General features: G+C 41.2%; 1 protein-coding gene across 2 annotated transcripts in view; it reads right to left on the minus strand.

Moving 5' to 3' along the window:
- The window catches only part of GNG7 (G protein subunit gamma 7), a 364,198-nt gene that overhangs the window by 248,372 nt on the left and 88,390 nt on the right, over positions 1-27,436 (minus strand). For both annotated transcript variants that reach the window (XM_036756425.1, XM_036756410.1), the window contains exon 3: positions 5,210-5,327. The gene's annotated coding sequence lies outside the window, so the exon portion shown is untranslated. The remainder of the gene's footprint in view (positions 1-5,209; positions 5,328-27,436) is intronic.

The following is a 27,436-nucleotide window of genomic DNA, read 5'->3' on the forward strand; positions in this document are numbered from 1 at the left end:
ATGAATATTTTTTAAAGAAAAATCATTGTTCTGAGGCATCTGAGGCTTCACCAGGCTGCCAAAAGAGATCCATGACACAAAAAAAGTTAAGATCCTCTTGGTCTAGGGTAGATGATCTGGTGAAGTCTATAGACCTCTTCTCAGAATATTGTTTTTAAATGCATAAATTAAAATATATAGTATTACCAAAAGAACCAATCATATTGAAATGGTTATCAAAAAAATTTTTAAATAAGTTTATGAACTCTAGTTTAAGAACCCCTATTTAGATACAATTGTACATAAAAATGTATTAGTGGAAGGCTGCTTATAAAATCATAAAATGTAAGACCAGGAAGGGGCCTTTGAATCTAAAGTAGCAGAGAGAGCCATAACTTTAGAACCCAGAATATCTGAACTGAAAAGAACTTAGAACTTTAAAACATATTAGAATTTTAAGGAACTTTGTAGATGATCAAGCCCAACCTTCCATTTTACAGTTGGGGAGGCTGGGTCCCAAAGAAGGACCATAGAATTAAAGCTGGGAGCAGGCTCTTTCCCCCGCAGCATATCATATCCCCTTCCAAACTCAGGCAGAAAGGAGTCAGCTGTTCTCTCTGAACAGTTTCTATCAAACACTCATTTAGGGAAATTCATTTATCTCTTGCGAGCTAACTGCAAGAGGCTTCAAGGAAGCACTTCAACATTTTCTTGGAAATTTATTTGTTTTTTCAAATGGGACTAACAAGAATTTTACTCAGACCTTGCTGGCAGGTTGCCATACACAGCCAACTGTACTCAATCCCAGCACTCTCCCCTCCTCCCACATTTCTCCTATGTTGCAACAGACTTGGAGAGAGACTCCTTCAAGCTGCATCAGGCCCTGCAGCAGGGCAGGGCAGTGTCAACTACAGATTCCAAAGAACTCTGGGTTGGCTGAACCAGACCCCAACCAGCTCAGAGAAAGAGGCAGCCTTGATTCACAGCTGCCCTTGAGAAATCTGCCACTCCAAGGCTAAACACAATGCCCGTGGTACAGGCTTCAGCATAAGTGCCTGACAAGAGCTGCAGTGAGGGTTTACCAGAAGCAATATTGCTTTGTGTTTTCTGAGTTATCTAAGCATTTCACAAGAAAGGGCAAATAGGAAGGACAAAGAATCACAGAAATCATGGCATCTCATACCTGGAAAGGCCAATGGAACAGAAAATGTCAGAGCTGGAAGGGATCTTAGCACCTAGGACACTCCAAAAGAACAGTCATGAGATCAGACATTTAGAGCTGGCATGTTATTACTTGGTTCTTGTTCCTGGGGAGAGCCAGAAGGCAGACACGGGTATTTAGAAAATAAGAACAGACGAGCAGAGCTGAAAAGGACCTTAGCAATCAACTCAACCCAGCCTCCTTGCCTTACAGAGGGGACCTGACATTCAGGGAAAGGAGGCAACTTGCCCAAAGTTCCCCAGCATATCAGTTGCATAGCTAGCCCTGGAATCTGGATCCTCACAGTCTGGTGCTCTTTCTACTATATCCCGTAGCCTCTAAAGAACTCAAATATTTTTAAATTTTATTGATTTTTTTTTCAAAATACTTAATTCCCTTTCAATAAACAAATTAAACAAAAGACTAAAGAAAAACCATAGCCAGCACAAGGCAGACAGAACCTGTCCTGTGTTTCTCTCCCCCCAGCTTCAGTTCCCCAATTGGCTGCTGGTGCAGACACCTGTCTCTTGGGCACTAAACTTGAGACTAACACATCATATCAAACAGGCTGCTAAACTGCATACAGACATAAAACAAAGGAAAACCATGACCAAGTTTGAAACAGGTAGGCGAGGAGAGAAAGGCCATTCCTTAACCATATAATTACAAAGCCAATATTACATCTTGAGGGGCAGACTTGGAAGAAATTTAAGAAATGTTCTTAGAAAGAATTCAACATGCCAGGAAATCTTATCAAACTGCTTATCAAACCACTCTGAAACCTGGTAGAATTTCACATCGATCTAAAGGGTATCTGAATATGAGCACCATTTAATCTCTTTCTTCCCACAGCAGTTCAAAAGATACTTGTTAAGAGTAAACAGGTCTCTCCTGTGCAGTCATTTACACAAATTCCATGTACACATCCCATTTGGGAGATCTGGCCCCTCCTGCCTTCAAAGCATTCAGTGGTGTGATGTGACACCTTGGCTGAGCAGCAGTCTTGAAAAGGCACAGAGGAAAATGATGGCTGGAAATGAGAATCGTGAACGTCTACATGCACGCTTACCTAACAAGTGAAGAATTCGGCCTGTTAGCTAGTCTAGACTGTGGTGTTTCTGGGATTTGGGTAGGTGTGGGCCAGAAATAATAGAGTGGGACGGTTCTGGCTGCCACCTTGTGGCCACTACTCAGATAGAAGTGAAGTTGTTCACCAGAAAAAAAAATGAAAAGGGATTTTGCAGTTGTACGAAATTATCCAGGACTACATGCTTGTCACTCTCCTTCGACCTAGAGTCAACCCAACCCCGCCCCCCCAACCAGGGAGAGCAGATAGAGGGGATTTATCTTAGAATCACAGAATTTTAAACTTGGAAGGATCTTAGAAGCCAACTAGTCAAACCTCTCACTTTACAAAAGAAGAAACTGAGACCTCTAAAAGGGAAGAGACATAGAAAGCAAAAGATAATAGTTATCATCATCATCGCAATCTATTTGGCATTTATATAGTGGGTTAGGGGTTGCAAAGTGTTTTACAAATAACATCTCATTTTATCCTCAACAATCCTGTTAAGTAGGTGCCATCATCAGACCCATTTTACATATGGGGAAGCTGAAGCTGAGAGAGGTTAAGTGACTTGCCTAGGATTGCTAGTAATCGTCTGAAACTGGATTGGAACTCAGGTCTGCCTGCCTCCAGATGCAGTGCTGGCTACGGCTCTCTAAAGCTTACAGAGCGCTGTATGTGTATTGTTTGTGATCTGTTTGATCCTCTCAATGACAGGAAGATAGCACCATAGATGTCATTATTCTCTACAAACAAGAGGGACTTAGAGACTGTCACCCAATGCTCTGTCCACTCCAGCATACTATTTAGAATTGAGAGGCCAGATAACCCCAAAATCTTCATTTTACAGCAGGAGAAAGGGAGGTAGCAGAGCAAGGTACTCAAACCCAGGTCTCCTGAATCCCAGTGAAGGGCTCTACCCAAAATCTCTACTCAACTGAATAATAGCAAATATTTATTAAGTTCCTGCTATGAGCAAGGCTCTGTGCTAGACACCGAGGTGTAAAGATGGAAAAAAATAGTGCTTTTGCCCTCAAGGACCTAATGGTCTCCAAAGAGTAATAGTAACATCTACCCAGATAAGAATAATGCAAGACAGAGTATGATAGCGGCAAAAGAAAGATTCATAGATACCTGGAGAAGGAAAAAAAAACACTTTTCAGCTGGAGGTCCAGGAGAGCTTTCATGGAAAAGGTAGCCAAGGCTCAACGGGATGTGGTGGCGGCAGTGCTCCTCTGTCATCCAGAGGTGGGAGGCTGAGGCAGAGCTAAAACTGATTGGGTGTCTGCAATAAGTCTGGCACCAATAAAGTAAGCCCCTGAAAGTGAGGAAGAGAGCACAGCCACCAGGCTACCTGAGGAGGGGTAAACAGGCTCTGGTTAGAAATGGAGCACATCAAAACTGGTGTGCCAGTTGGGATGGCGTCAGCACTCTGAAGGGGTGCTGCCCTAGGAGAGACAGGAAGACAGGCCTAGATGGGGAAAGGGGAAAAAGATCATCATGGACCTTATTGATGGATTACCACCTGTTCAGTATAATGAACAAGCGAGTCTTCTTCAGGTATGGGTTAGACTAGATCAGCTCTGAGATCTCCTTCCAGCTCTGAGGTTCTGTGAGTCTTAGTCACTAAGGTTTTTTGAGCACAGTGACATCATAAGATTTGTGACTTAAGAAGATTATTTTGACAGCCGTGTGCGGGAAGGACTAGAAAGGAGAATGACTGAAGGCAGGAGGATCCTGCTGAGAGGTATTAAAGATCTGTATTAAGGTGATGACTATATGTTGCGGGCAATCAAATCAATACACAAACACAGCAACAAGTAATGATGATAATTCCTGACATGCACATAGACTTTCAGGTTTAGAAAGTTCCAAACATGCGTCACTTCTTGAGCATTACTATACAACTTGCCCTATCCTGGACACTGCGCATTCAGTTGGGCCCAAATTCATATACTTTCAGTTCTACATAATACTTGTTTCACTTTGGGATCTTAAAAACTCCTTGTGTAGCTATATCTCTCGAAGTATTTTATGTGCCAATAGTTTTTCATGAAGAACTTTAAGTAGGAGAAGCAAACCCTTTCACTAGAGAAGCAAACCCTTTCACTAACCAACCTAAACTACTTATGACTTCCAAAACACTCTACAATCTGATTCACAAAAGTTTAAACATCTCCAGTTCAGAGCTTTGCCCATAAATCCATAGTAAGAAACAAATACTAGACTGGGAATTAGGCCACCTAATCCTGGTTGTGCTACACCCTCCTTTATGGAATGGGGCAAGTCATTGACTCTCTCTGGACCTCAGTTTCCTCACCTGTAAAATGGGGAAGACTTGAGAAACTACTACAATGCTAACATTCTAGAATTCAATGACTGCAAGGCCTCAGAGCCACAGAAAGTTGATACAGCAGTGACATCTAAAGGCAAAATGGATATATTACACAAAGCTAACACCAATAATCACATGATATAAACACTGGAAAAGACTTTAGGGATCATCTCGTGCAACCCAATTATTCTACTGATGGGGGTAATTCAGGCACCAAAAGGGGAAGAGACTTGCCCTAGGGCACCCAGTAAGTCAAGTGGAAGAAATGGGACTTAAATCCAAGTTTTCTGAGCCCCACGTCCAGTGCTCTTTACACTAACCAAGCATAGTTGAGATCATTTTCCCAGGGCAAACCCAAGTTGGCAGATAAATTAGCAGATTCTGTTCAGCCCTTAAAGAGCTCCAGCAGCAGGAGCTGTTGGGTCCCTGTGATCAGGAGAGATGCTCTAGGGACTGCTGCTGATCACCAAGGAATATCCCACATTAGAAAAGCAGGGTGGCTTCCTAGAAAAAAAAAAGACTTTCCTCCTTGAGAAGGACAAAAATGGAATATTCCACCCACATCCTGTCCTACTTGATTATCCAGAGGAGAGACACCCTGAGGTTGGAGAAGGAACACCAGACTTACGAGTCAGGAGATCCACGTTTGAGCTTCTCTTCCACCACTTAGCTGGCTGGAATGTTGACCTTGACCTCTCAGGTCCGTTTCACCTCTCAGCCTCCGTGTAGTTCTCTGGAAAATGTGTCTGTAACAGGCATATATTGGAAACAAGTTACATGACTAAATAATACTCCAACTGTTTACTTCACAAGATGTTAGTAATAGCTCATATTCCTCTAGCACCCTAAGGTTTGCAAAACACTTTCCTCACGATTCTGTGAGACATGCAGTGCAAACACTAGCAGCTGTACTTTGTGGATCACAAACCCAAGACTCAGAGGTCAAAATGCTGCTAGGCATGGGGGCCACACACATGGTTTCTATTACACTGCTTCAATAAATAAAAATCGACATAGGGCACATCAAAAGGTTAAAACAATACTGAACTATTAAGATCATCAAATCCAATAATGGCTAATATAAAACAAAGCCACTGATAATTTACTTCCTCTGACTATTCCATATATAGGTATATATATATATATATATACATATATATATATATATATATATAATATACATAGATACATATATCTGTCAAAAGGTACTGTAAAAGATCTTAGAAAGAATACTAGCACCTGGGTTCAAGACCTGGTTTAGTCACTTTCTGGCTGTGAACAAATCACAACCCCTCTGAGCTCCCAATTTCTCCTACAAGAAATGGGTGGAATGTACTAACTAGTTGTTGGGATAAAATGAGATACGTAAAAGGGACTTTGCAATCATAAAGCACTGTTCTACTACCACAATTAGGTATACAGGTACATTTGAAATGTCAAGTTAGGGAAGGACCATTCAATCTGTGTGGACCCTTGTTCTCATTGGATTCATCCTTGGATCATCTAGTTCAGTCCCCTCATGTCAAAGATGAGAAATTGAAGCCCAGAGAGGGTGAGAGACTTGCCCATAATCATGCTTGTAGTAAAGTAGCAGATCTGCAATCCCAGCCCAAATTCAGTGCTCTATACACTACACTGCACCATCTCTTTAAGAAAGAAGCTATATTTTTCTCTTGAGGCGAAGAATTAGAAATCAAGGGGATGTTCATCTACTAGGGAATGGCCAACAAACTATGGTTTATGTATGTAACAGAATATCATTGGACTGTAAGAAATGACAAAATAAAGTGTTTCCAAGTAATCTAGGAAGACTTGTACGAACTGATGCATTGTGAAGTGAGCAGAACCAGGAGAACAATTTATACAATTAGAGTAATATTATAAAATTTTTAAAAAACATATTTGGAAGAGTTGAGAACTCTCATCGATGCACTTACCCAACTATGATCCCAGAAGACTGATGTATTAAAGCATGCTACTCACCTCTTGACAGAGAGGTGATGGACTGAAGTTACATAATAAGGTAAACATTATCAGACCCTGAAAATGTGGGAGTTTGTTTTACCTGACTATGAACATTTGTTACAAGGACATTGTCTTTCTTTTTTCTTTTTTCTAATTGGAGGGTGCAGCAGGATTAGAGGGTGAGGGAGACAGGGATAGAAGAGAAAAAGAAAAGCAGAGAAAGATGGTCTTTGAAGCACCTTTTTAAAAAAGGCCCAGAGAGAAGAAAGCCCAAAAAGAAGCACAGACAAGCAGAACAGCTTTGAAAGCTACAGGCTGAACTTACATATTTATATACATACAAAAGAGATTTTTAAAATAATAGCTAGCACGTATACAAGCACATTACAATTTGCAAAGCACTCTACATACATTACCTCGCTTTGTCTCTACAACAACTCTATAAGGGCAGGGGCTACTATTACTCCCATTTTACAGATGAAGAAAACTGAGGCTGAGAAAGGTTAACAGATTTGCTCAGGGTCACACACACAGTGTTTGAGGAAGGATTTCAAGTTAGATCTTCTTGACGCCCACACTATCTAGCTTCCAAGTTCCATATACAATCCTCTTTTTCTCTTCTATTACATATATGGAAAGGCACATTTTACTTGGTGTTGAAGATAAAAAGGAAATAAAAGGCACTGGCCTCAGTGTGTACATTATGATTTCCTCCTGCTCTAGGCTTTCTGGAAACCAAGAGCTCACACCATTGATTATTCTTAAGCCATCAAAAATTCCCAGAAACTGGAAGTAACCAGCCAAGAGGCAATTCCCTTATATCACTCCCTAGGGTTGCTTCCAGCAGTCGCTGGGTGGAAGGGATGGGAATGGGGAAGGTGTGACATATTCCCAGTATGGCTTGTGCTTTCAGATATAGTGCCTACCACCTCTCTCCAGTTCGTTGGCAGAGGACAGATTGCTGTTCCCATAGCAATTAGGCAAATAGTTCAGGGAAGTGAGATGCAGCCCACAAAAAGCTTCCCCACCTCCACCCCCACCCCCCACGGAGGAGGGTGGGGGAGGAGGAGCTTTCCTGGCAACTGGCAATTAGTTGGTGGCTGACAGGATTCCACAGGGCTGTTCTTTGAGAGCTAGGAAGGCTGCAGCTCTAAAGAGAGCTGGCCTGTGGGGCCTACTGGAAAGAGTGCTGGACTCAGAATCGGGGATCGGAGGTCAAATCCTGCTGCTAACACTTACTAGCTATGTGAACATGGGAAAAGGAACTTAATCTCTCTGACCCTCAGTCTCTTCATTTGCAAAGGCTGTTGTGTGGAAAAGTGCTTAATGAACCTTAAAAGCATTTTGCAAAGGTGAATCTGGGCTGTTGTGGATGTTATACTGCAAACAGCACTGCTGAGGGTAGGCGAAGAGGATGTTAGGGAGTCTTAAGAGGCTCACTCCCTCTCTTCGTGCTGCCTTGTAGACTACTTGCTTTCATATATTCATGTGTTTTATATATATTCATATGTTCAGGAATGTCCCTGGGGACAAAGACAACTTCACTTTCGTGTTTGTATTGCTGGGAGCCAGCACAGGGCTATTGAACTGAACTAAACATTAGGACTCCAGGTTATAACCATAACATTTTTCAGTGGTCATTTTAATTTGAATTAAGACATTGCAGGAAACAACACTGCTGAATCCAGGGCCACTGGGGCCACTCCTTATTCTCATTTCTCTCCTCAAAGAGCCCCTTATCCAGGGGATAGGACGTAACCAGTACACTGGTTATCAAGCCCTAGCATAAAGCCCACAGAGAAGCTGGGAGTGGGGGTGAAGAGAGAAACAGTAGGGGTCACTTGGCTCTGGGCCCTTGGAATGACCAATTCCAAGAAGCAACTCCCAAGTGGTACAGCACCTGTGTCCAACTTTCTTTCTTACCATGCCTCCCCTGGTAGAGTCTTGGCAAGCATCCCTGGCCCCCAGGTACTGATGTAGGCTCTGTCATCTCAACCTACTGAAAACCCCCTCTTTCAAGTTATGGGTTAGACACCGCTTCTCCATGAAGTTTTTTCTCAATCTTCCCGACGAGAAGTGATTCTACGATGAGAGAAGAGAGCTAGAGCTGGGAGGGTCCTTAGAAGTGAGTCATCCAGTCTAGCCCTCACATTTTTTTTTGTTTTTTGTTTTGTTTTTTGCAGAGAGGAAGGCAGGGCAATTGGGGTTAAGTGACTTGCCCAAGGTCACACAGCTAGTAAGTATGTCAAATGTCTGAGGTCAGATTTGAACTCAGGTACTCCTGACTCCAGGGCCGGTGCTCTACTCACTGCGCCACCTAGCTGCCCCAAGCCCTCACATTTTATATGTAAGAAAACTGAGGGCCAGAGAAAGGAAAGGATCCACCCACGGCCATGAAAGACACAAATGGAGGAAAGCAGGATTGGAATTACTCTCAGATTTTCTTATTTTGTCAAGATTTCGACTTTGTCCCTATCAGATTGCACCTTTTCTCATACTTGCCTCAGCCAACACCAGTGGCACAGGAGCGGCCTGGTGGTGCAGTGGATAGAGCCCTGGGTTTGGAGTCCCAAAGACCTGAGTTCAAATGCAGCCCCAGATACTTAGATCCTGTGCAAGTTCCTTAACTTCTGACTGCCTCAGTTTCCTCATCTGTAAAATGGGGATCATCATAGCATCTATCTCCCAGGAGTGTCATGAGGAACAAATGAGGCTATGATTGTAGAGCATTTGCAAACCTTAAAGCACCATATAAATGCCAGCTATTATTACTGTTACTATTACTTACAGAATGTACAAGTTCTGTCTCCCAGGAGACATTACAAGTTCCTTGAGGACAAGGACTGTGTCACTTTGTGCCTTTGTAGCACCAGTAGTGACCACTGAACCATGAACACAGGAGGTGCTCAATGTAATGCAAAACAAAAATAAATGCATCAAGTCTCTATTCTGCAAAGCTTTGTTCCAAGCACAAAGTTAAGACACTGGGTCCTGCCCTCAAGGAGCTTACAGTACATGTAAGCAGAGAGATGATACCAACACAACAACATAGGTCCAATATACAATGTCACATGACAGATAAATTAGAAAGTTGAAATAGGTTCACGTGAGACCTGAGGTAGAAAGTAGCTGCTGACCAGGGATATTTAAGTCCATTTGTACTGCCATGCTCACGATAAGTATTTGTGAAAAGAACACAGTGAAAATAATTACAGTTTATGTACCAACAAGATAAGCTAGCGAGAACATTTCAGGTATATGGAACAACAGCCTAAGCAAAGACACCAAAAAAGGGAGAAAACAATGCAAATCTAGGTTGAAGGGGGAGTGGCAAAGGGGGTTAGGACTTGTCCAGATCAACTGATGCATGGAGTTAAGGGAAGGAAAGGATATGAACTAAATATTCCTCCCTTCCATTAACTCCATGCATTATGCAAAGATTGTGAGGGCCTTGAATGCCAGGAATGAGAGTTTCAACTTTGCTCAGTAGGTGATTAAAAGCCACTGATGATTTTTGAGCGGATGAGTGACATGAATTTATTCAATGAAGAAGAAAGATAATTTTATTTTCTTTTTTTAGTTTTTTTATTATTTTATTTTGCCCCAATCACATGTAAAAACAATTTTCAACATTCACTTTAAAAACTGAGTTCCAGGGGGTAGCTAGGTGGCACAGTGAGTACAGCACCAGCCCTGGAGTCAGGAGGACCTGAGTTCAAATCCGGCCTCAGACGCTTGACACACTCACTAGCTGTGTGACCTTGGGCAAGTCACTTAACCCCAACTGCCCTGCCTTTCCCCCTTGAAATAAAGTTAAAAATAAAAATAAAAATTGAGTTCCAACTTCTCTCCCTCCCTCCTCACCCCCCTTCATTGAGAAGACAAGCAATGTGATATAGGTTATACATGTACAGTCATGTAAAACATATTTCCATATTAGTCATGCAGTAAAAGAAAACACAGACCAAAATAAAAATCCAGAAAAATAAAGAAACTTTAAAAAGCATGCTTTGATATGTAGTCAAACAACATCATTTCTTTCTCTGGATAGCGTGGATAGCATCTTCCATCACAAGTCCTTCAAAGTTGTCTTGGATCATTGTATTGCTGAGAATCACTAAGTCTTTCACAAGTGATCATTTTACAATATTGTTGTTACTGTGTACAATGTTCTCTTGGTTCTACTCATTTAACGTTGTATCAGTTCATGTAAGTCTTTCCAGGTTTTTCTGAGAGTATCTAGCTCATCATTTCTTACAACACAATAAGTATTCCATTACAATTATAGACCACAACTTGTTTAACCATTCCCCAATTGATGGGCATCCCATCATTTTCCAATTCTTTGTCACCAGAAAAGGGCTGCTTTAAATATTTTTGTGCATATAAGTCCTTTTCCTTTTTGTCTTTTATTTCTTTTGGGATACAGACCTAGTAGTGGTATTGCTAGGTCAAAGGTTATGCATGGTTTTATAGGCCTTTAGGCATAGTTCCAAATTGTTCTACATAATGGTTGAATTAGTTCACAATTCCACCAACAGGGAATTAGTGTCTCAATTTTCTTACATCCCCTCCAACATTTGTCATTATCCTTTTCTGTCTTATTAGCCAATCTAATAAGTGTGAAGTAGTAGCTCAAAATTATTTTAATTTACATTTCTCCAATCAATAGTGATTTAGAGCATTTTTCATATGACTACAGATAGCTCTAATAACTTCATCTGAAAACTGACTATTCATATTTTTTGATCATTTGTCAATTGGAGAATGGCTCTTATTTTTATAAATTTGACTCATTTCACTATATATTTGAGAGATGAGGCCTTTATCGGAGAAACTTGCATCAATTTTTTTTTCATTTATGATTGTTAACTATATTTCCCTCCATTCTATTTCCCCTGTTTATTCTATTTATGTTTATTGTCTTTCACCTGTCCCTCCTCAAAAGTATTTTGCTTCTGACTACCACCTCCCCCAATCTGCCCTCCCTTCTCTGAGCACCTCCCCCTTTTCTTATCCTTTCCCCTCCCACTTTCACATAGGATAAGATAGATTTCTACACCCAATTGAGTGTGTATGTTATTCCCTCTTTGAGTCAATTCTCATGAGAATGAGGTTCAAGTGTTCCCTACCACCTCCCCTCATCTTCCCTTCTGCTGTAAAAACTCTTTTGTGCCTCTTTTACATGAGATAATTTACCCCATTCAGCCTCTCCCTTTCCCTTTCTCCTACTGCATTCCTCTTTCTCACCCCTTAATTTTATTTTTTTAGATATCATCCCTTCATATTCAACTCAAAACCTGCCCTCTGTCTGTATATTCCTTCTAACTGCCTAATGAGAAAGTTCTGAGTTACAAGTATCATTTTCCCATGTGGGAATGTAAATCCCTTATGATTTCCTTTTCCTGTTCACCTTTTGGTGATTTGAGCCTTGTATTTGAAAGTCACATTTTCTATTCAGTTCTGGTCTTTTTATCAGGAATGCTTGAAACTCCTCTATTTCATTGAATATTCATTTTGTCCCCTGAAGGATTATACTCAGTTTTGCTGAGTAGGTGATTCTTGGATGTAATCCTAGCTCCTTTGCCCTCCAGAATATCATATTCTAAACCCTCTGATCCTTTAGTGTAGAAGCTACTAAATCCTGTGTCATACTGACACTGGCTCCACAATACTTGAACTGTTTCTTTCTGGCTGTTTGCAATATTTTCTACTTGACCTGGAAACTCTAGAATTTGGCTACAATATTCCTGGCAGTTTTCCTTTTGGGATCTCTTTCAGGAAGTGATCAGTGGATTCTTTCAATTTCTATTTTATCCTCTGATTCTAGAATATCAGAGCAGTTTTCCCTGATAATTTCTTGAAAGACGATAGCTAGGCTCTGTTTTTGATCATGGATTTCAGGTAATCAAGTAATTTTTAAATTATCTCTCCTGGATCTATTTTCCAGGTCAGTTGTTTTCTAATGAGATATTTCACATTGTCTTCTATTTTTTTCATTCTTTTGGTTTTGTTTTATAATTTCTTGATTTCCCATAGAGTCATTAGCTTCTCTTTGCTCCATTCTAATTTTTAAGGAATTATTTTCTTCAGTGAACTTTTGGACCTCCTTTTCCATTCAGCCAATTCTGCTTTTTAAGGCACTCTTCTCCTCATTGGCTTTTAAGGACCTCTTTTACCATTTGATGTAGTCTATTTTTTAAAGGTGTTATTTACTTCAGACTCCTTTAGCAAGCTGTTGACTTGTTTTTCATGATTTTCTTACACCACTCTCATTTCTCTTCCCAATTTTTCCTCTACTTCTCTTACTTGATGTTCAAAATTCTTTTTGAGCTCCTCTATGGCCTGAGACGAATTCATATTTTTCTAGGAGGCTTTGGATGTAGGAGCTTTGACTTTGTCGTCTTCTTCTGAGTGTACGTTTTGATATTCCTTGTTACCAAAGTAAGTTTCTACAGTTTGCGGTTTTTTTCCCAGCCAATTATCTGACTTTTTAACTCTTGGTTAAGGTAGGGCTCTGCTTCCAGTGTGGAGGGCATACTGTTCCAAGCTTCAGGGGATTTGTGCAGCTATTTTCAGAGATACTTCTAGGGACCTATAAGTTTTCAGTTCTTTCAAGGTGGTATGATCTAAGGAGAGGTGTTTATTCCTGTCCTGGCCTGTGCTCTGGTCTGTAAGTCACCACAAGCAATCTTTTCTGCCCTGGAACTGTGAGGAACTGCTCCCTCGCCACCGCTGCCACAAACTCTGCTATGCCAGTGCTCCACCTCACCCCAGGACTGCCACCCAGGACTGGGACCTAGATCCAAGTATAGGCAAAGCAAAAGAATCCTGCCTTACTGCCAGCAAAGAGACCCCTGTAATCTCCTTCTAATCAGCTGCTCTATCCCCTTACTACCTACAGGCTAAGAATTCTGGGAGCAGCCGCTACTGCGGATGCTGTTGCCATACCGCCTCAGAGCTGTGCTGGGGCTGAACTGCACTCTTCTCTCACCCAGATCCAAGAGACCTTTCCTACTGACCTTCTAAGCTGTTTTTGGTGTTTGTAGGTTGAGAAGTCTGGAAACCTCCGCAGGTGCCTGCAATTCAGTCCCCTGAGGCCTGCTCCAGGTTCACTGAGGCCAGGCTTGCCCTGGACTGCGTTCCTCTCCCAACCCGGTGCAACAGATCTTTCCTGTTGACCTTCCAGGCTGTCTTGGGCTGGAAATTTGTTTCACTGACTTTTTGCGGTTTCTGCTGCTCTAGAATTTGTTCAGTCATTTTTTACAGGTGTTTGAATGGGTTTGGGGGAGAGCTCAAGTGGGTCTCTGTCTTTACTCTACCATCTTGGTTCCACACCAAGACAGATGATTCTAATAAAGATTTGTGTTTCTTGCACATTTGATTTGCTTGTTATTATAGCTTATCACAATGGGGTGGGGGTGGGGACAACAACAATCAAAATTTTCTGTTCCTTTAAGGACCTTGTCACTCCCAAATGAATTCATTTCTTTTTACCTGAAGTGAACACTTGTTCTCCAAGGCAAGGGAAACGTTAGCTGTGGACTTGTAGCCAAACCTGATGCTGCAGGATTATAAATGTTAGCCTGATCATCTTGCATTTACCCTGAGATAGTTGATGTGTGAATTCAAGTAGAAATAGAAACACATTTCCTGAAAGTCACTTCAAATGCATCTGGTTAACCAGTCCAACCCCCAAACCCCAACCCCCTCCCCCAGCACCATACAGAGTAATAGCTCCTGTGTTCATGGCAAGGAGAGAAAATCTACCCCTTACAGCAGTGGTTTAATGCTCATGTTTTCCAAGGGTCACCCCTAAAGCACCATTTAACTGCTTTGGGTAAGGCCTGTGGCAGTCCATAGATGTTGTCCTAAGGTAATGCAGCACAAGGGCAGCCAAAGACACAAACAGCAGAAATATGGCAGCCTTGGGTAAGTGAGGTCATGTGAAGGTTGTTCTGCCCAAAACACTGATGCTCTGTTCCAGGTAATTTTTCATTTTTCACTGGCAATAATACAAAACTAATAGTACAATTCTATCATTACAGTAATACCATATTAATCATAAACCCACCTAACTGGCACCCATAACTGGCACTTTGCTTTAAAAAGTATTTTCTGAATGCTTAATAATAATAATTGTTATTATTATTATTAAATAGCTCACCTCACTGGTGATTTAAATTGTACAAAGTCTGCTTTCACAACAACCCTGTGAGGTAAGTAGTACCAGTATTATTATCCCCATGTGACATACAACAACCTCCATAAAACCCTGGGGCCATCTCCAATTGTCCTCATCTATATCTGGCCATTGGACCCAGATGGAGGAGAAAATGAGGCTGGTGATTTTCCACAGTTGTCCCTCACTTAAATCCAGTTCACTTGCAAGTCATGGCATCATCTTCCTGATGTCATGATCTTCTTCGAGAACAAAGGACAAACCACAACCTGTAAGTAGTCCAAGCTGCCCCACTGGGGACTCAACTGGCTAGTTCCAGTTGAGTAACTCAGCTCCTCCACTCCTCTCCTCTCCTCTTCTCTCTCCACATGGGGTATCATGCCCTTACCTAAGGCTGCTCTGCCCAAAAGAAGGTAAATTTTGAAGGATGAAGCCTACCTAGATATCTTGGAGTTTACTGGCTAGATTTCTTTCTTAAAGACCATGCCTTAAACCCAAATCATTCTGGCTCTGACTGATTGGCTAACAATAGGTCCCTACCTAAGCACAACTTAATAGTTATTGATGGCTCAGAGTGAATGTAAATAGTAATTGGTTTTCTTTTGTCCAGAAACCATGAGGGTCTTCCCCTCCCAATTTAATATTTTTTTGAGGGGAGGGGAGTAAAGGGGCCATCCCTTGGCTCACTTCTTAAATAGCCCTAATCACTGAATGGGCATTGCCTCAAAGTGAGAACTCAGAAAGACCTCAGCTTAAAAAGACCAAGGTCTCCCACTACATCCTGGGCCATCTCCTGTTGTCTTGATCTATATCTGACCATTGGACTCAGGTGGCTCTGGAGGAGAAAGTGAGGCTGGTGACTTTGCACAGCCCTCCCTCGCTTAAATCCAATTCACTTGCAAGTCACGGAACCTGATGTCATGGTCCTCTTTGAGAACATCAGACAAACCACACAATCTATGGTGTGAAGGCAACCTTGGATTCTCAAAGGCTTGACTATGCTTGTTAAGTACAAGCTCTAGAAGGTTGTACCATGAGGAATGTGGAACCAATGACAGACTTGTCAGAGGACCAGAAGACCTAGGTTTAAGTCACATTCTACCAATTACTACCAGTGTGTCCCTGGATGAGTCACATAACATGCTTCTCTGGGCTTCCATTTCCTCTTCTGTAAAATGAGAGGGTTGGGCTTGATAAACATTAAGGTTCCTTCTAGCTCTCAATCTATGCTCCTATGATCCTAAGTACAGAAAGACTCATCAGTAACAGGCTGGGTCTTAAGGGATGAATTTCATGGTGATGGAAACAAAAGAAAAATCAAATTCCCTTCTGTCCTGCACACCCTCCTTTAGCTTCTTTACACTCAGTGGTAAAGAAGCAGAAAGGGGATCAGAGGCTACTAAGAATCACAGTTTGGGGATTTTTTATTAACATTAATTTATTCAACTATTAGTACTCAAAATGTAAGGTTTGTATTGTACCATTATCAATATTGACATCTTTACTATAAATGAAACCAGAAAACATAAGGAAGTTACATGGAAAGACAGCTCACAAGTTCTCCTTACAGAGGTAAATAAAGGAGTTGGTGCAATTGCTTCCATCATGCACACAAAAGGAACAAGATATAGCTTTTCCTGGAATGGCCATTTGCCACACAGTCATGGTGAGAACCAGCAAAAAGACCACTAGGAACAAAATGACAGCTTTTATGGAGATAATCTGTTGCCGGGGATAAGAAGGGATAGTCTATGAAGAACTCAACAAGATTAAATCAATACAAATGTTCACATTTGGTGACATTAGTGCAAAAGTAGGCATAAGAGAGGATGGCAAAAAGTATAGTTACATTGTAAAATATGCTTTAGGATTAAGAACCTAAAAAGAAAAAAAAAGAGAGAGAGAAACGAAAGAGGCCAAAAAGGCTTGTGATAGAAGCTCAGAAGGTTTCCATTTAATTATCATGAACACGCCCTTCCAAAAGAGAGCCAGAAGGTACTGGCTGATGTGAATATTAATCACAAAAACAAAAAGAAGAAACCATTTCTAAATGATCAGTTACCAGTGTGGTAGTCATTTCTGTAGGCAAGCAGACCATCAACTAGTTATACCAAAAGTCAAAATTGATACCAACTAGCAGATAAGGCAAAGATTTTATTCTATTGAATTGATCAAACATTTGTTAAGCACCTTCTTGGTGCAACACACTATGTTGGGCACTGTGGATACAAAGACAAAAAACATGATTCTATCCTCAAGTAGGTTATATTCTACTGGAAGCTATGGGATATACAAAGATATATTGAAGGTAATATAAAATAATGTCAAGAAGGAGAGAGCAATCAGGGGCAATCAGGAGAGGCTTCATGTAGGAGGTAGTACTTGAGCTGAGTTCTGAAGGAAGCTGGAGATTCTATAAGTAAGAATTCATTATACACATGGAAGGTCATTAGACATGGGGCCAGGAGATGAAATGCCATGTGGAGATAATAGGATGCAAGTTAATTTGACTGGAACATAGTGTGTTAAGGGGAGCAGTATGAAATAAGTCTAGAAAGGTAGTCGGGAGGGGCTTTAAATTCCAGATTGAGAATTTTCCCTTCCATTCTAGGGAGCCACTAAAGATTTCAGAATAATGGGTAACATGGTCATATCTGGTTTTTAGGAATATAAATTTGGCACCTGTGCTGAGAGAATCAGAAAGATATTGCAATAGTTTTTCCAAGGTTACCCTTGGAGCTCAGCCAAAGCCTGTACAGTCCAGTGATGGTGTCCTAAGGTAGTCCAGCAGGAGGGCAGTCAAGGACACAAGCGGCAGGCATATGGGCCCTTTGGGTATTGCAATAGTTCTTGTTACAGGTGATGGGGACTAGAACTGGGGCAAAAGCTGTGGGAATAAAGAGGAGTATAATCAGGAGACACTATAAGGGGCCAAGTGATGAGATGAGGCAATTGATTGGATATGAGGATTGAGGAAAAGGGCAAAACTGAAGATGGCTCCAAGATCCTCAAGATGAAAAGACCCGGAAGAAAGTTAAAACACCTCCAACCTGACCTATTCAAATGGGCGACTGATCCCAGAATGGGAAACAGATAAGTAAAAGGCACACGACAAAGAGGCCAAAGCCCAAAAAGTGCTTCAATCAGCAAACATTTTATCTTAAGACCTTGTACAAGTAATTTAACTCCTGTAGGCCTCAGTTTTTTCATCTGTAAAATGAGGGGATTGGGCTAGAGGGCCTTTGAATTACCTTCCAGCTAAGAATCTATTTTCCAGTGATCCTCCTTGCCAAATGGAAATACATGGCAACAAAGGCAACACTGACTTAGAATGGTCATTTCCAAAATGTTAATAGTGGGAGATTATAAGCAGTTATCGCCTCATAGAACATAAAACAGTAGCAGGAAGGAAAACGGATCTTCAGAAAGCTTCTCTTAAGACTCAAGTAAACCAAGAGCATTTACAGATAAAATGGTGACAGGATAAATAAAAATATAAAAACCAGAACAAATCTACCAATTTTTATAGCAACCTATTTTTATCATCCATAATAGTGGAATCATCATATCTGAATTCTAACACTTTAGATCCAGATATAAGGAAATAGAAACATAAGTTAAGAAAATGAAGTTGGAAATAAAGTGGGTGTGCACTGATTCAGAAATGACTGAATATGTGGTTTATAAATGTAAGAGATTATTGTGCAGTAAGAAATGATTCAATAAGAAAAAGGAAGATATTCAAAGCAAAGAAAGTAACAAAATGACATGATGGATAGAACAGTTTGGATGGAGTTTATATTGAGTAGAAGGGAGCAACGAGATAAATTTGGAAAGGTGGGATGGCACCAGATAATGAAGGTGTTTGAATGGTAAGCTAAGGAGTTTTCATTTTACATCATCATCATCATCATCATCATCATCACCATAGCTAGCACTTATATAATGCTTTAAGTTTTGCAAAACACCATACATGTTACCACATTTGACCCTCATGATGACCCTGGGAGATAGGTGCTATTATTAACCCCATTTTACAGGTGAGGGAACTGAGGCTGAGAGTGGGTAAGTGACTTGTCCAGGGTCACCCAGCTAGTGAACTCAGGTCTTTCTGACTCTAAGTCTGGCATTCTAATACACTGGATGCCAGTAAAAAAAATTTTAATGGCTTTTGTTTTCATATCACAGTAATTTCAGTCGACTTCCACCAGGTGACAAACAATTAAGCAAAAACATCTGATACAATGACTACAGCTGACAAGCATATAATAGTCTATCCTTGAAGAACTCCCCGGCCTAGTAGCCAACGGGGATAAGTATATTTTATTATCTGTTCCCTAGGACCTTCATTAGTTTTTCCATTGTTGAGGGTTCCTTTTAGTTATCTTTTTCCCTATTGGATATCTTGAACTGGATATCTCACAGACATCTCAAGGTCAATATGTCCAAAACTGAACGCATTATCTTTCTCTCTAAAACCTCCTTCTTCCTAACTTCCTCATTACTGTCAAGGGTACTGCCATCCTGCCAGTTACTCAGGATCACAACCTAGGGTGCCATCCTCCACTCCTCGCTCTCTCACCCTGCATAACTGATCAGTTGCCAAATCATGTCCTTTCAAAACATCTCTCATATATGTTCCCCTTCATTCCTCTGACTCTGCCACCATCCTGGTGCAGGCCCTCATCACCTCTTATATGAGAGATGTTACAAAAGAAGCCCTTCTTGGCCCTCCTTGACCTTAATGTTTTCCCTCCGAAATTATCCTTGATTTATTCTGTTTATATATAGTTACGTGCGTGTTGTCTTCCCGTTAGATTGGGAGCTCCTTGAGATCAGAGACTGTCTTTTGCCTTTCTTTATATCCCCAGTGCTTAGAACAGGGCCTGGCATGCAGTAGGTGTCATTACTTAGTATATATTTAGGTCTGTATCTTTTGCTCATGTTTCCTTTATTCATTACTATTTTTACTGAGTTTATCCTAGTTATACTTGCCTTTTTATATTTATGATTCCTTTATGCTCTAGCACATGAGCAATTTTTGTAAAGGTAGCAGGATGCTAAGACATGTATATTCTTTAATATTTCTATTCAAAAATTGTTATGGGTCAGTTAAATCTAGTTCATCCAACCATTTGTTCAGTTCTGTATTTTCCATCTTATCTTTTGTTGGATTTATATAACTTTGAGAAAGGGATATTAAATTTTCCCACCATTATTATGCTACTATCAATGTCTTTTGAGCATTCATCTTACATTTAAGAACTTAGTTTTATGTCATTTGGTGCATATATATTTAATTTTTTATGTTATACAGTACCTTTAAGCATAATGTAGTTTCCATAAATATCTCTCTTAATTTCATCAACTTTTATTGCTTGCTAATGATCATGACTATAATTCTTGCTTTATTTTCATTTTATATGTGTCTTACCTACATTAAAAATACTTCTTGTATGCAGTAGATTGCTGGGCATTATTTTCTTAACCATTCCTGCAGTCATTTCTCCCCCCTCCTTGCTTTATAGGCCATCACTCTTGCTGTGGTCTCAATTTTCTTTCTTCACAATTTTGGCCTTTCAAGTTAACCGGTTCAACTTTTCACTGTCCTCTCTGTTGATTTCTCTCTCCCTCCACCTTCTCCTTCCTATCACCACTCATCCTTTCCAAACTCCATTAGATACTGTTGACAACCCCTTCCTTCTGGACACTTTCTTCCTTGAATTTTATGACACTACCCTCTCCTGGATTTCTTGCTACCTATCTGACAGAGCACTCCTGGTCTCCTCTGCAGGATCATAATTCATGTCCCTCTCCCATGCATGAATGTACCCAAGACTCTCTCCAGGGCCCTCTCATCTTCTATCACTGCATTTCTTCTTTTGGTGATCACATCTGCTTCCATTAACTTGACTATCGTTTCTACACAAATGACTCCTAAATCTACATGTTAATCCCTCATTTCCCTCCTGTGTTCTAATCCTAAAATTCCAATTTCCTGATGGACAATTCCAAGACCCAAAGGCATCTCCAAACTAACATACCTAGAATAGAACGGATCCCTCCTAGCTTCCTTTTTTTGTAAAGGCCAATGCCATTCCTCTAGTCCTCAACTCTTCACACTTACATCCTCCATAACTAATTGGTTTCCAAGTCATGTTGATTCTACTTCCACAATATCCCTAAAAGGAGAGACTAGTCTCACTTTTGTATTTGTAACCCCAGCAACTAGTACATCACCTATGTCAACAGGCAATCACAACTTCCTGAAACTTATGTGAAAACTAGGTTTATCACAAGAGAAATGAACATGTATGTGGAACCCAAGGAGTTCACAATTCATGTAGAAGTTTGCACTTTTATAACAGCAGGTCAAAAGAAGGAGGGGATACCATAAATCTCTGCCTAAAGGGATGTAGTATGAGGGAGGGAAGGTTCAATAAAAGTGAGAAAAGAACAAAACCCCTCCTGAAGGAGAGGAGCAAGGTGAAGGCAAAAGCCGTATTCTTTTCCCTTGGAAACTGCTAGACTATGAAGACAGGATGGTCTGCTTATCTACAGCGGCACAAGCCTAGTACGGACTATCTGGTGCCTTTCTTGACTCCCAAGGACACACAGGGAGTCTAGCTGAGAATGCAAACAACACACTATGTCAGCTCTGTGGGTTGGGGGTAGGGGGAGGTTCATCCCTGTCACATTCAGGGCCTCCTGCATACTCTGGATGCAGTGTTTCTGGAAAATATGGCAACTCAAAAAGACAAGTTCAGGGGACCCCTAAATATTCCATAATATTTAAGAGATAGCAGGAATTTAATAAATGCTTAAATCAATGAATAAATTGATTATTACGAGAGCAAGAATAAGAGAGATTGGAGAAAGAGTACAGGTGTGAAGAACCTATTAGGAAGCTACTGCAACAGTCCAGGCACATGGTAGTAAGGGTCTATATTGGAGCAATTGTAGTAGAAATAGGGAAGAAGGTACAGATATGAGAAATCATAGGATTATAGATTACAAGGTAGGATCAACAGGATTTAGCAACTGACTGATTATCAGAGGTAAGGGAAGAATCAAAGGTTGTAACACTGAACAGAAGATGGTGCCACAAACAAAACAGTCAAGTCAAATGACAGCTAGGCTTAGATAACCGGAGTTTGAAGTGCCAAATACCCATGTGGAAAAATGTCTTATAGGTAGCAGAAAATACACTTCAGATATGCTTGGCAGAAGAGTCAGAAGGGTCAATATTACATAATACACACACACACACACATACATACAAGTAAATCCATTTATATATTACATATATAAACTCAACATGTCCAAAATAGAACAATGAGGGCACTAAAAACAGGAAGACCACTTAGGAGACAATTAGACTAGGACAGGCAGGGGTGGTTATAGTGGGAATAGAAAGAAAAGGATAGATACAAGACGTCTTATGGAGGTAAAGTTGACAAAGCCTGGCACCGAATTGGATCCAGGGGCAAGCATTCATTTATTAAGTGCTTCCTTTGTGCTAGGCACTGAGCTAGGCAATGGAGATACAAAAACAAGAGTCCTTGCCCTCAGAGACAAACATAGAAGCATAGTGAGTGGATGCAAAGTGCTGGGGGGAGAAGTGGAATATACGAGCAGGTAGGAACTCAGGAATAGCCTCGTGTAGAAGATGGAAGCCATGAAGGGACCAATTTAGGCTTGATGCCAGGAAAAACTTCTAACAACCAAAGTTGGCCAAAGTGGAATTGGCTGCCTACAGACATGCTAGTTTTTCTCTTTGTAGAGGTTCTTAAAGCAGAGGGCAGATGACCACTTGCTGGGTATGTTATACTGGGGATTTCCTTCATATATAAGTTGGACTAGATGGCCACTGAGACCCCCTCCCAACTGTCAAATTCATTGATTCTATGAACTGAGTCCTGAAAGATACTAAGAATTCTAAGTAATAGAGATGGGGAGAAATTACATTCTCTGTGTGCAGGACTGCTAGAATTAAGAAGGCTAGTATGACTGGATTACAGAGTGAAATAAAGCTGGAGAGCTAAGCTGGGGCCAGGTTATAGACAAATGGATACCAAACAGAGAAGTTTATATTTGAACCTAGGGGTGATGGGGAGCCTAGGAGTTTACTGAGTAAGAGACTACACATTCAGACTTGAGCTTTAGGAAAATCTTTTTGACAGCTCTGTGAAGGATGGATTGGAATAAGGAGAACCTTAAAACAGATGAACCAATTAGGAGGTTATTGTAACGGCCCAGGTCAATGGTGATGAAGGCCTCAATTCAGATAGCGGCAATGTAAGTGGAGAAGGGGACATATTCAAGAGATGCTGTAGAAGGAGAAATGGCAAAATTTGGCAACTGATTAGACAGCTTCAGAGTTGTAAAGCTGGGTGAGATAAAAACAGTGGTGTCCTAAACAGGGAAGTTTGGGGGAAAATGAAGTTTAGTGGGAAGAATAGTAAGTTTCAGTGTGGACGTGTTAAGTTTGAGTTTGCTAATGTAATATCCAGAAAGAGCTGTCTAGCAGGCTCAGGAGAGACTTGAGGGTTGCATATCTAGATGTGGAGGCCACGACATAGAGATGATGCTATTATACCTCTGTAGAGGGAATAACTGAAGTCATGGGAGCTGATGAGATCAGGGTACATACAGTGCTGGAAGCCCCATTGTAGCAGGGACATTGAAAGGATGACCAGGATGGAGAAAGACCTCAGGTTCATGCCATAGGAGGATCAGTTTAAGAAATTGGGGAACCTAAGAAGAATAACCTTTGGGGGAACATGAGAGTTGTCTTTAGACCTCTGAACAGCTGGCAGGTGGGAGAGGCAGGAGGTTTGTTCTGCTTAGTTTCAGAAGGCAACATAAAGAGCAACAGGTGGAAGTTGTGTCCTAACAATTAGAGAATGTGGACATGGACTGGGCTGCCTGGATCCTGCAGGTTCTCTCTCCCTAGAGGATGGGTCTCAAGCGAAGGCTGGACCATGATTTGTTGGGTCTGATGCTCAGAGCACTCAGATTCAAAGAGCAATTTAGACTAGATAGCCAGAAATCTCTTCCAACTCTGATGCTGTGAAAATCTGAGAAAATTACCAGACTGGCCAAATAATGATGAAATGTCAGCTGTTATACATGGTGAAGCATGCTTAGCGGGGCTCTGGTCTATACAAACAAAAGAAGCAGTCACTCAGATGACATTCAGATCTTTAAAGCACGGGTGGTAATTATGAAATTAAGTTTAGTTTACTTTATTTGGCTCCAAATTTCCTTGATCTTACTTTATCCCTGGGGAACACGTCTGCTCCTAAGTTGAACATTCACAGGTTCCCTCAATAAGTGTTCCATGGCCAAATTCAACCAGGAAACACTGCTGGAAGAAGCAGAGAACGGTAGAGGAGTAAAGTAAATTAAAGAAGGACAAAGCTTCTGCTGCCAATGGAAAACTTTTTTCTAACTCAGTATTCTTCAAATGCACTAATACATTTCACTGGACACAGATCTAGAGAGGGAAGGGACTTAGTAGATCATTTACTCAAATCTCAGTGAGAAAACCAAGGCACAGGGAGGTTTGGTAATCTGCCCAAGCCCCTCGGGAGGTAGAGAGAACAAGGACTATTACTCACATTTTGAACATCACAATAGCAATAACGATGATGGCTGGCGTTTACATATCACTTTAAGGTAGGCAGAATACTTAACCATACATTATCGGGGTAAGAATCAAATTAGATAATATACGCAAAAGTGGAAAAGCAGCAGAACCAGGAATCTGAATCCAAGCCCTCTGACTTTAAATCAAGCATTCTTTCCCACTGTGTTATACCACCTCTGAATCCTTTGGATTATTAGGGCTAGAAGGGACCCTGGGGACAATTTAGTCCAATTTCCTCCTTGCAAAGAAACTGAAGTCCAAGGAGGAAGAGAGGCCTGCCAAAGGTCCCGAAACAAGTCAGAGACAGAGCCAGAGCTCAAACCCAGGTCTCCTGACTGCGGATATTTCTTCTGGGTGTCTGGGAAAAGATAAAAAGTAAACAAGTCTTTATGAAAAGAAAAAAAATCTTTCAAAGTGGCCTAGAATAAAGGATACGATTACAAGCTGGTCAACCAAGAGTCAGTCTAAGACTGAGGGAAGAACTCTGATCCAGAAAGAGAAGATAAGCTATTTGACATTGAAATAGTCTTTCCTTCTGCACCACTTTGCAACTCTCCTCACACACAGACTTCCTGAGTACCAGTAAGATGTTACCCAACATTTTTCTGGTCAACCCTGTTCAGCCCACTAAGGTTAATCTGATGTAAACAAGTGCCACGACCTTCAACTCGGCAGGAGCCAAGGCCTTGTTTGCTCCTAGCTGGCACAAGCCACATTGGTTAATGGAGCCAAGACAGAGGCAGATCCATTTTCTACTGAGGTCTGGGCCCATGGTGAGTTCTGTTCTGAGGTGATTCATGTACCCATGAGCCAGAGCTGGGGTTAGTGAGTAGAAGGAGAAGTCTTCTAAATCAATAAGCTAAAATTACACTTCTGGGAAGAGATGAGAAGGCCCTGAATGTAATGTATATCTAGGGAACAAGAACAAAGGGGCATCAGAGTTGTTCTGGGCAGACTTCAATCATATTATTAGCTCACTGAGTAACCTTGGGAAAAGTCACCTCCCCTCTGGTCCTCAGCTGCTTAGGTGATCTCTAAGGTCCTTCCAGCTCAGACAGTTTATGTTCTAAGATACTTCTACCACAAACATTCTGTGTTCTACAGTTTCAAACCCTGCCAACTCTTCACAATTTATATGTTAAGGTCCCTTTCTGCTTTAACATTATTTTTCACATACTTATCATGCTTTAAGGTTTACAAGGCATTTTCTTCACAACCACCCAGTGAGGTAGGGAGCATTTTCACAACAATAATAATGGGTGACATTTCTATATCATATATATTTACATATCATTTCTATAAGCTAAAGTTCTTTACATCTATGTTATCAGGAGGATCAAATAAGATAACATGGACAAGACCTATCATCATCATTATTAACATCATTTTCTTATTTGAGTCTCACGACCATCTTGCAACATCAGTACTAGAGCAGGCCTGCACTTGAACTTGAACTGCATCAGTACTAGAACTGTGGCCTGCCACTTGCAGCATGCCAAAGGATTTCTAGCAGTCCGAAAAGACATAGAGGAAAACACCCTTTGAATGTAGAGGAAATCCTTTGGCGTGCCGCAAGCAGCCTGCAGGCCATCAGAGGCCACAGGTTGTGCAGGCCTGTACTCGAGGTATTACTGTCCCTATTTTACAGATGAGGGAAAAAACCTCAGAAATATTAAGTGACTTATCTATGGTCTCACTGCTAATAAGTGCCACAGTCTGGACTTGAACTCAGGCCTCCTAACTCTAAGAAGAGTACTAAGAATCTCTAAAGGAGAAAGCTCCCCAGTAGTCATTTTGTCCAATCAAAACTTACACAAAAGCTCCTCTCTAATATCCTCCCCAAGAGGTGGTTACCTAGACTTTGCTTGAAGACCTTTATGGGGGGGAGTCTCTACTAAGGCAGGAAAGTCATTCACTTTTAAGGGAGTTTTTCCTTGCTTTGAGCCTAAATCTACCTCTTTCCAACTTCTACCAATTGTTTGGCTCCAGAGGGTAGAATAAATCTAATCCTTCTTCTCATGACAGGTATTCCACAAGTACCTTGAACGAATAAATGAAAACACATTTATCAATTACTTACTAAGTGTCAAGCACCAAGGATACAAATGCAAAAGCAAAGCGAGGCCCTACTCTCAAAAAGTTGACCTTTGTGGGCCAGATAGACTTCTTATAGGAAGTAACACCTGAGGTGGCCTTTGAAGGAATCAAGGGATTCTGAGAGGATTTGCCAGGCAGTGGGGACAGCCTGGGCAAAGATAAAGAGGCAGGGAATGGCATGGCAGGTAGGAAGAACAAGAGGGTCAGTGTGGCTGGAACTGCGAAGTTTGTGGAGGAGAATACTAAACAATAAGCCTGGAGAGCCTAGGCCTTGAACATACTTTTCCAGGCTTTAAAGCTCTCAATCAACAAGCCTTTATTAAGTGTCTACAATGAACCAATGCCACACACTGGAGACACAAAGACAAAAGGGAACAACAAAGAACCCATGTCCTTAAGAAGCTGACAGTCCAGCTTAGAGAGATTCTCTGTACGTAGAAATGCACACACAAATAAATAAAGATAATTACAATTAACTTGGGGGGAAGGTGCTAGCGGCTGGGGAAGGAGGAAAGGCTTTATGTAGAAGGCAGCCCTCAAGGCAAGCCTGGAAAGAAGCCAGGGATCCTAAGCCTCAGAAGTGAGGAAAGAGTGATCCCAGAAATGAGAAGAAGGCCAGTGCAGAGGTGCAAAGACAGGAGATGGAGTGTCTTATGGGAAGAACAGCAAAGGTCCATTTGGCTGCACTGCTGAGTGCAGGGAGGGGAATCATGTATGTCTAAGAAAACAGGAAAGGGAGGTTGAGGTCAGGTCATAAATGCCATTAAATGACAATGGGAACAGTTTCTATTTGATCCCAGAGAAAGAGGAAGTCACTGAAGTGAGAGACTTATGTGGACAGATCTATGCTTAAGGAATATCACTTTGATAGCCAAGTGGAGGATGGACTGGAAAGAGGAGAGACTCTGGGCAGAGAGACAGGATCAAGGATACATTGTCTATCCTTTATTTGGTTCAAG

This window comes from Trichosurus vulpecula, chromosome 1 (genome assembly GCF_011100635.1).
Source record: "Trichosurus vulpecula isolate mTriVul1 chromosome 1, mTriVul1.pri, whole genome shotgun sequence".
Taxonomy (NCBI): domain Eukaryota; kingdom Metazoa; phylum Chordata; class Mammalia; order Diprotodontia; family Phalangeridae; genus Trichosurus; species Trichosurus vulpecula.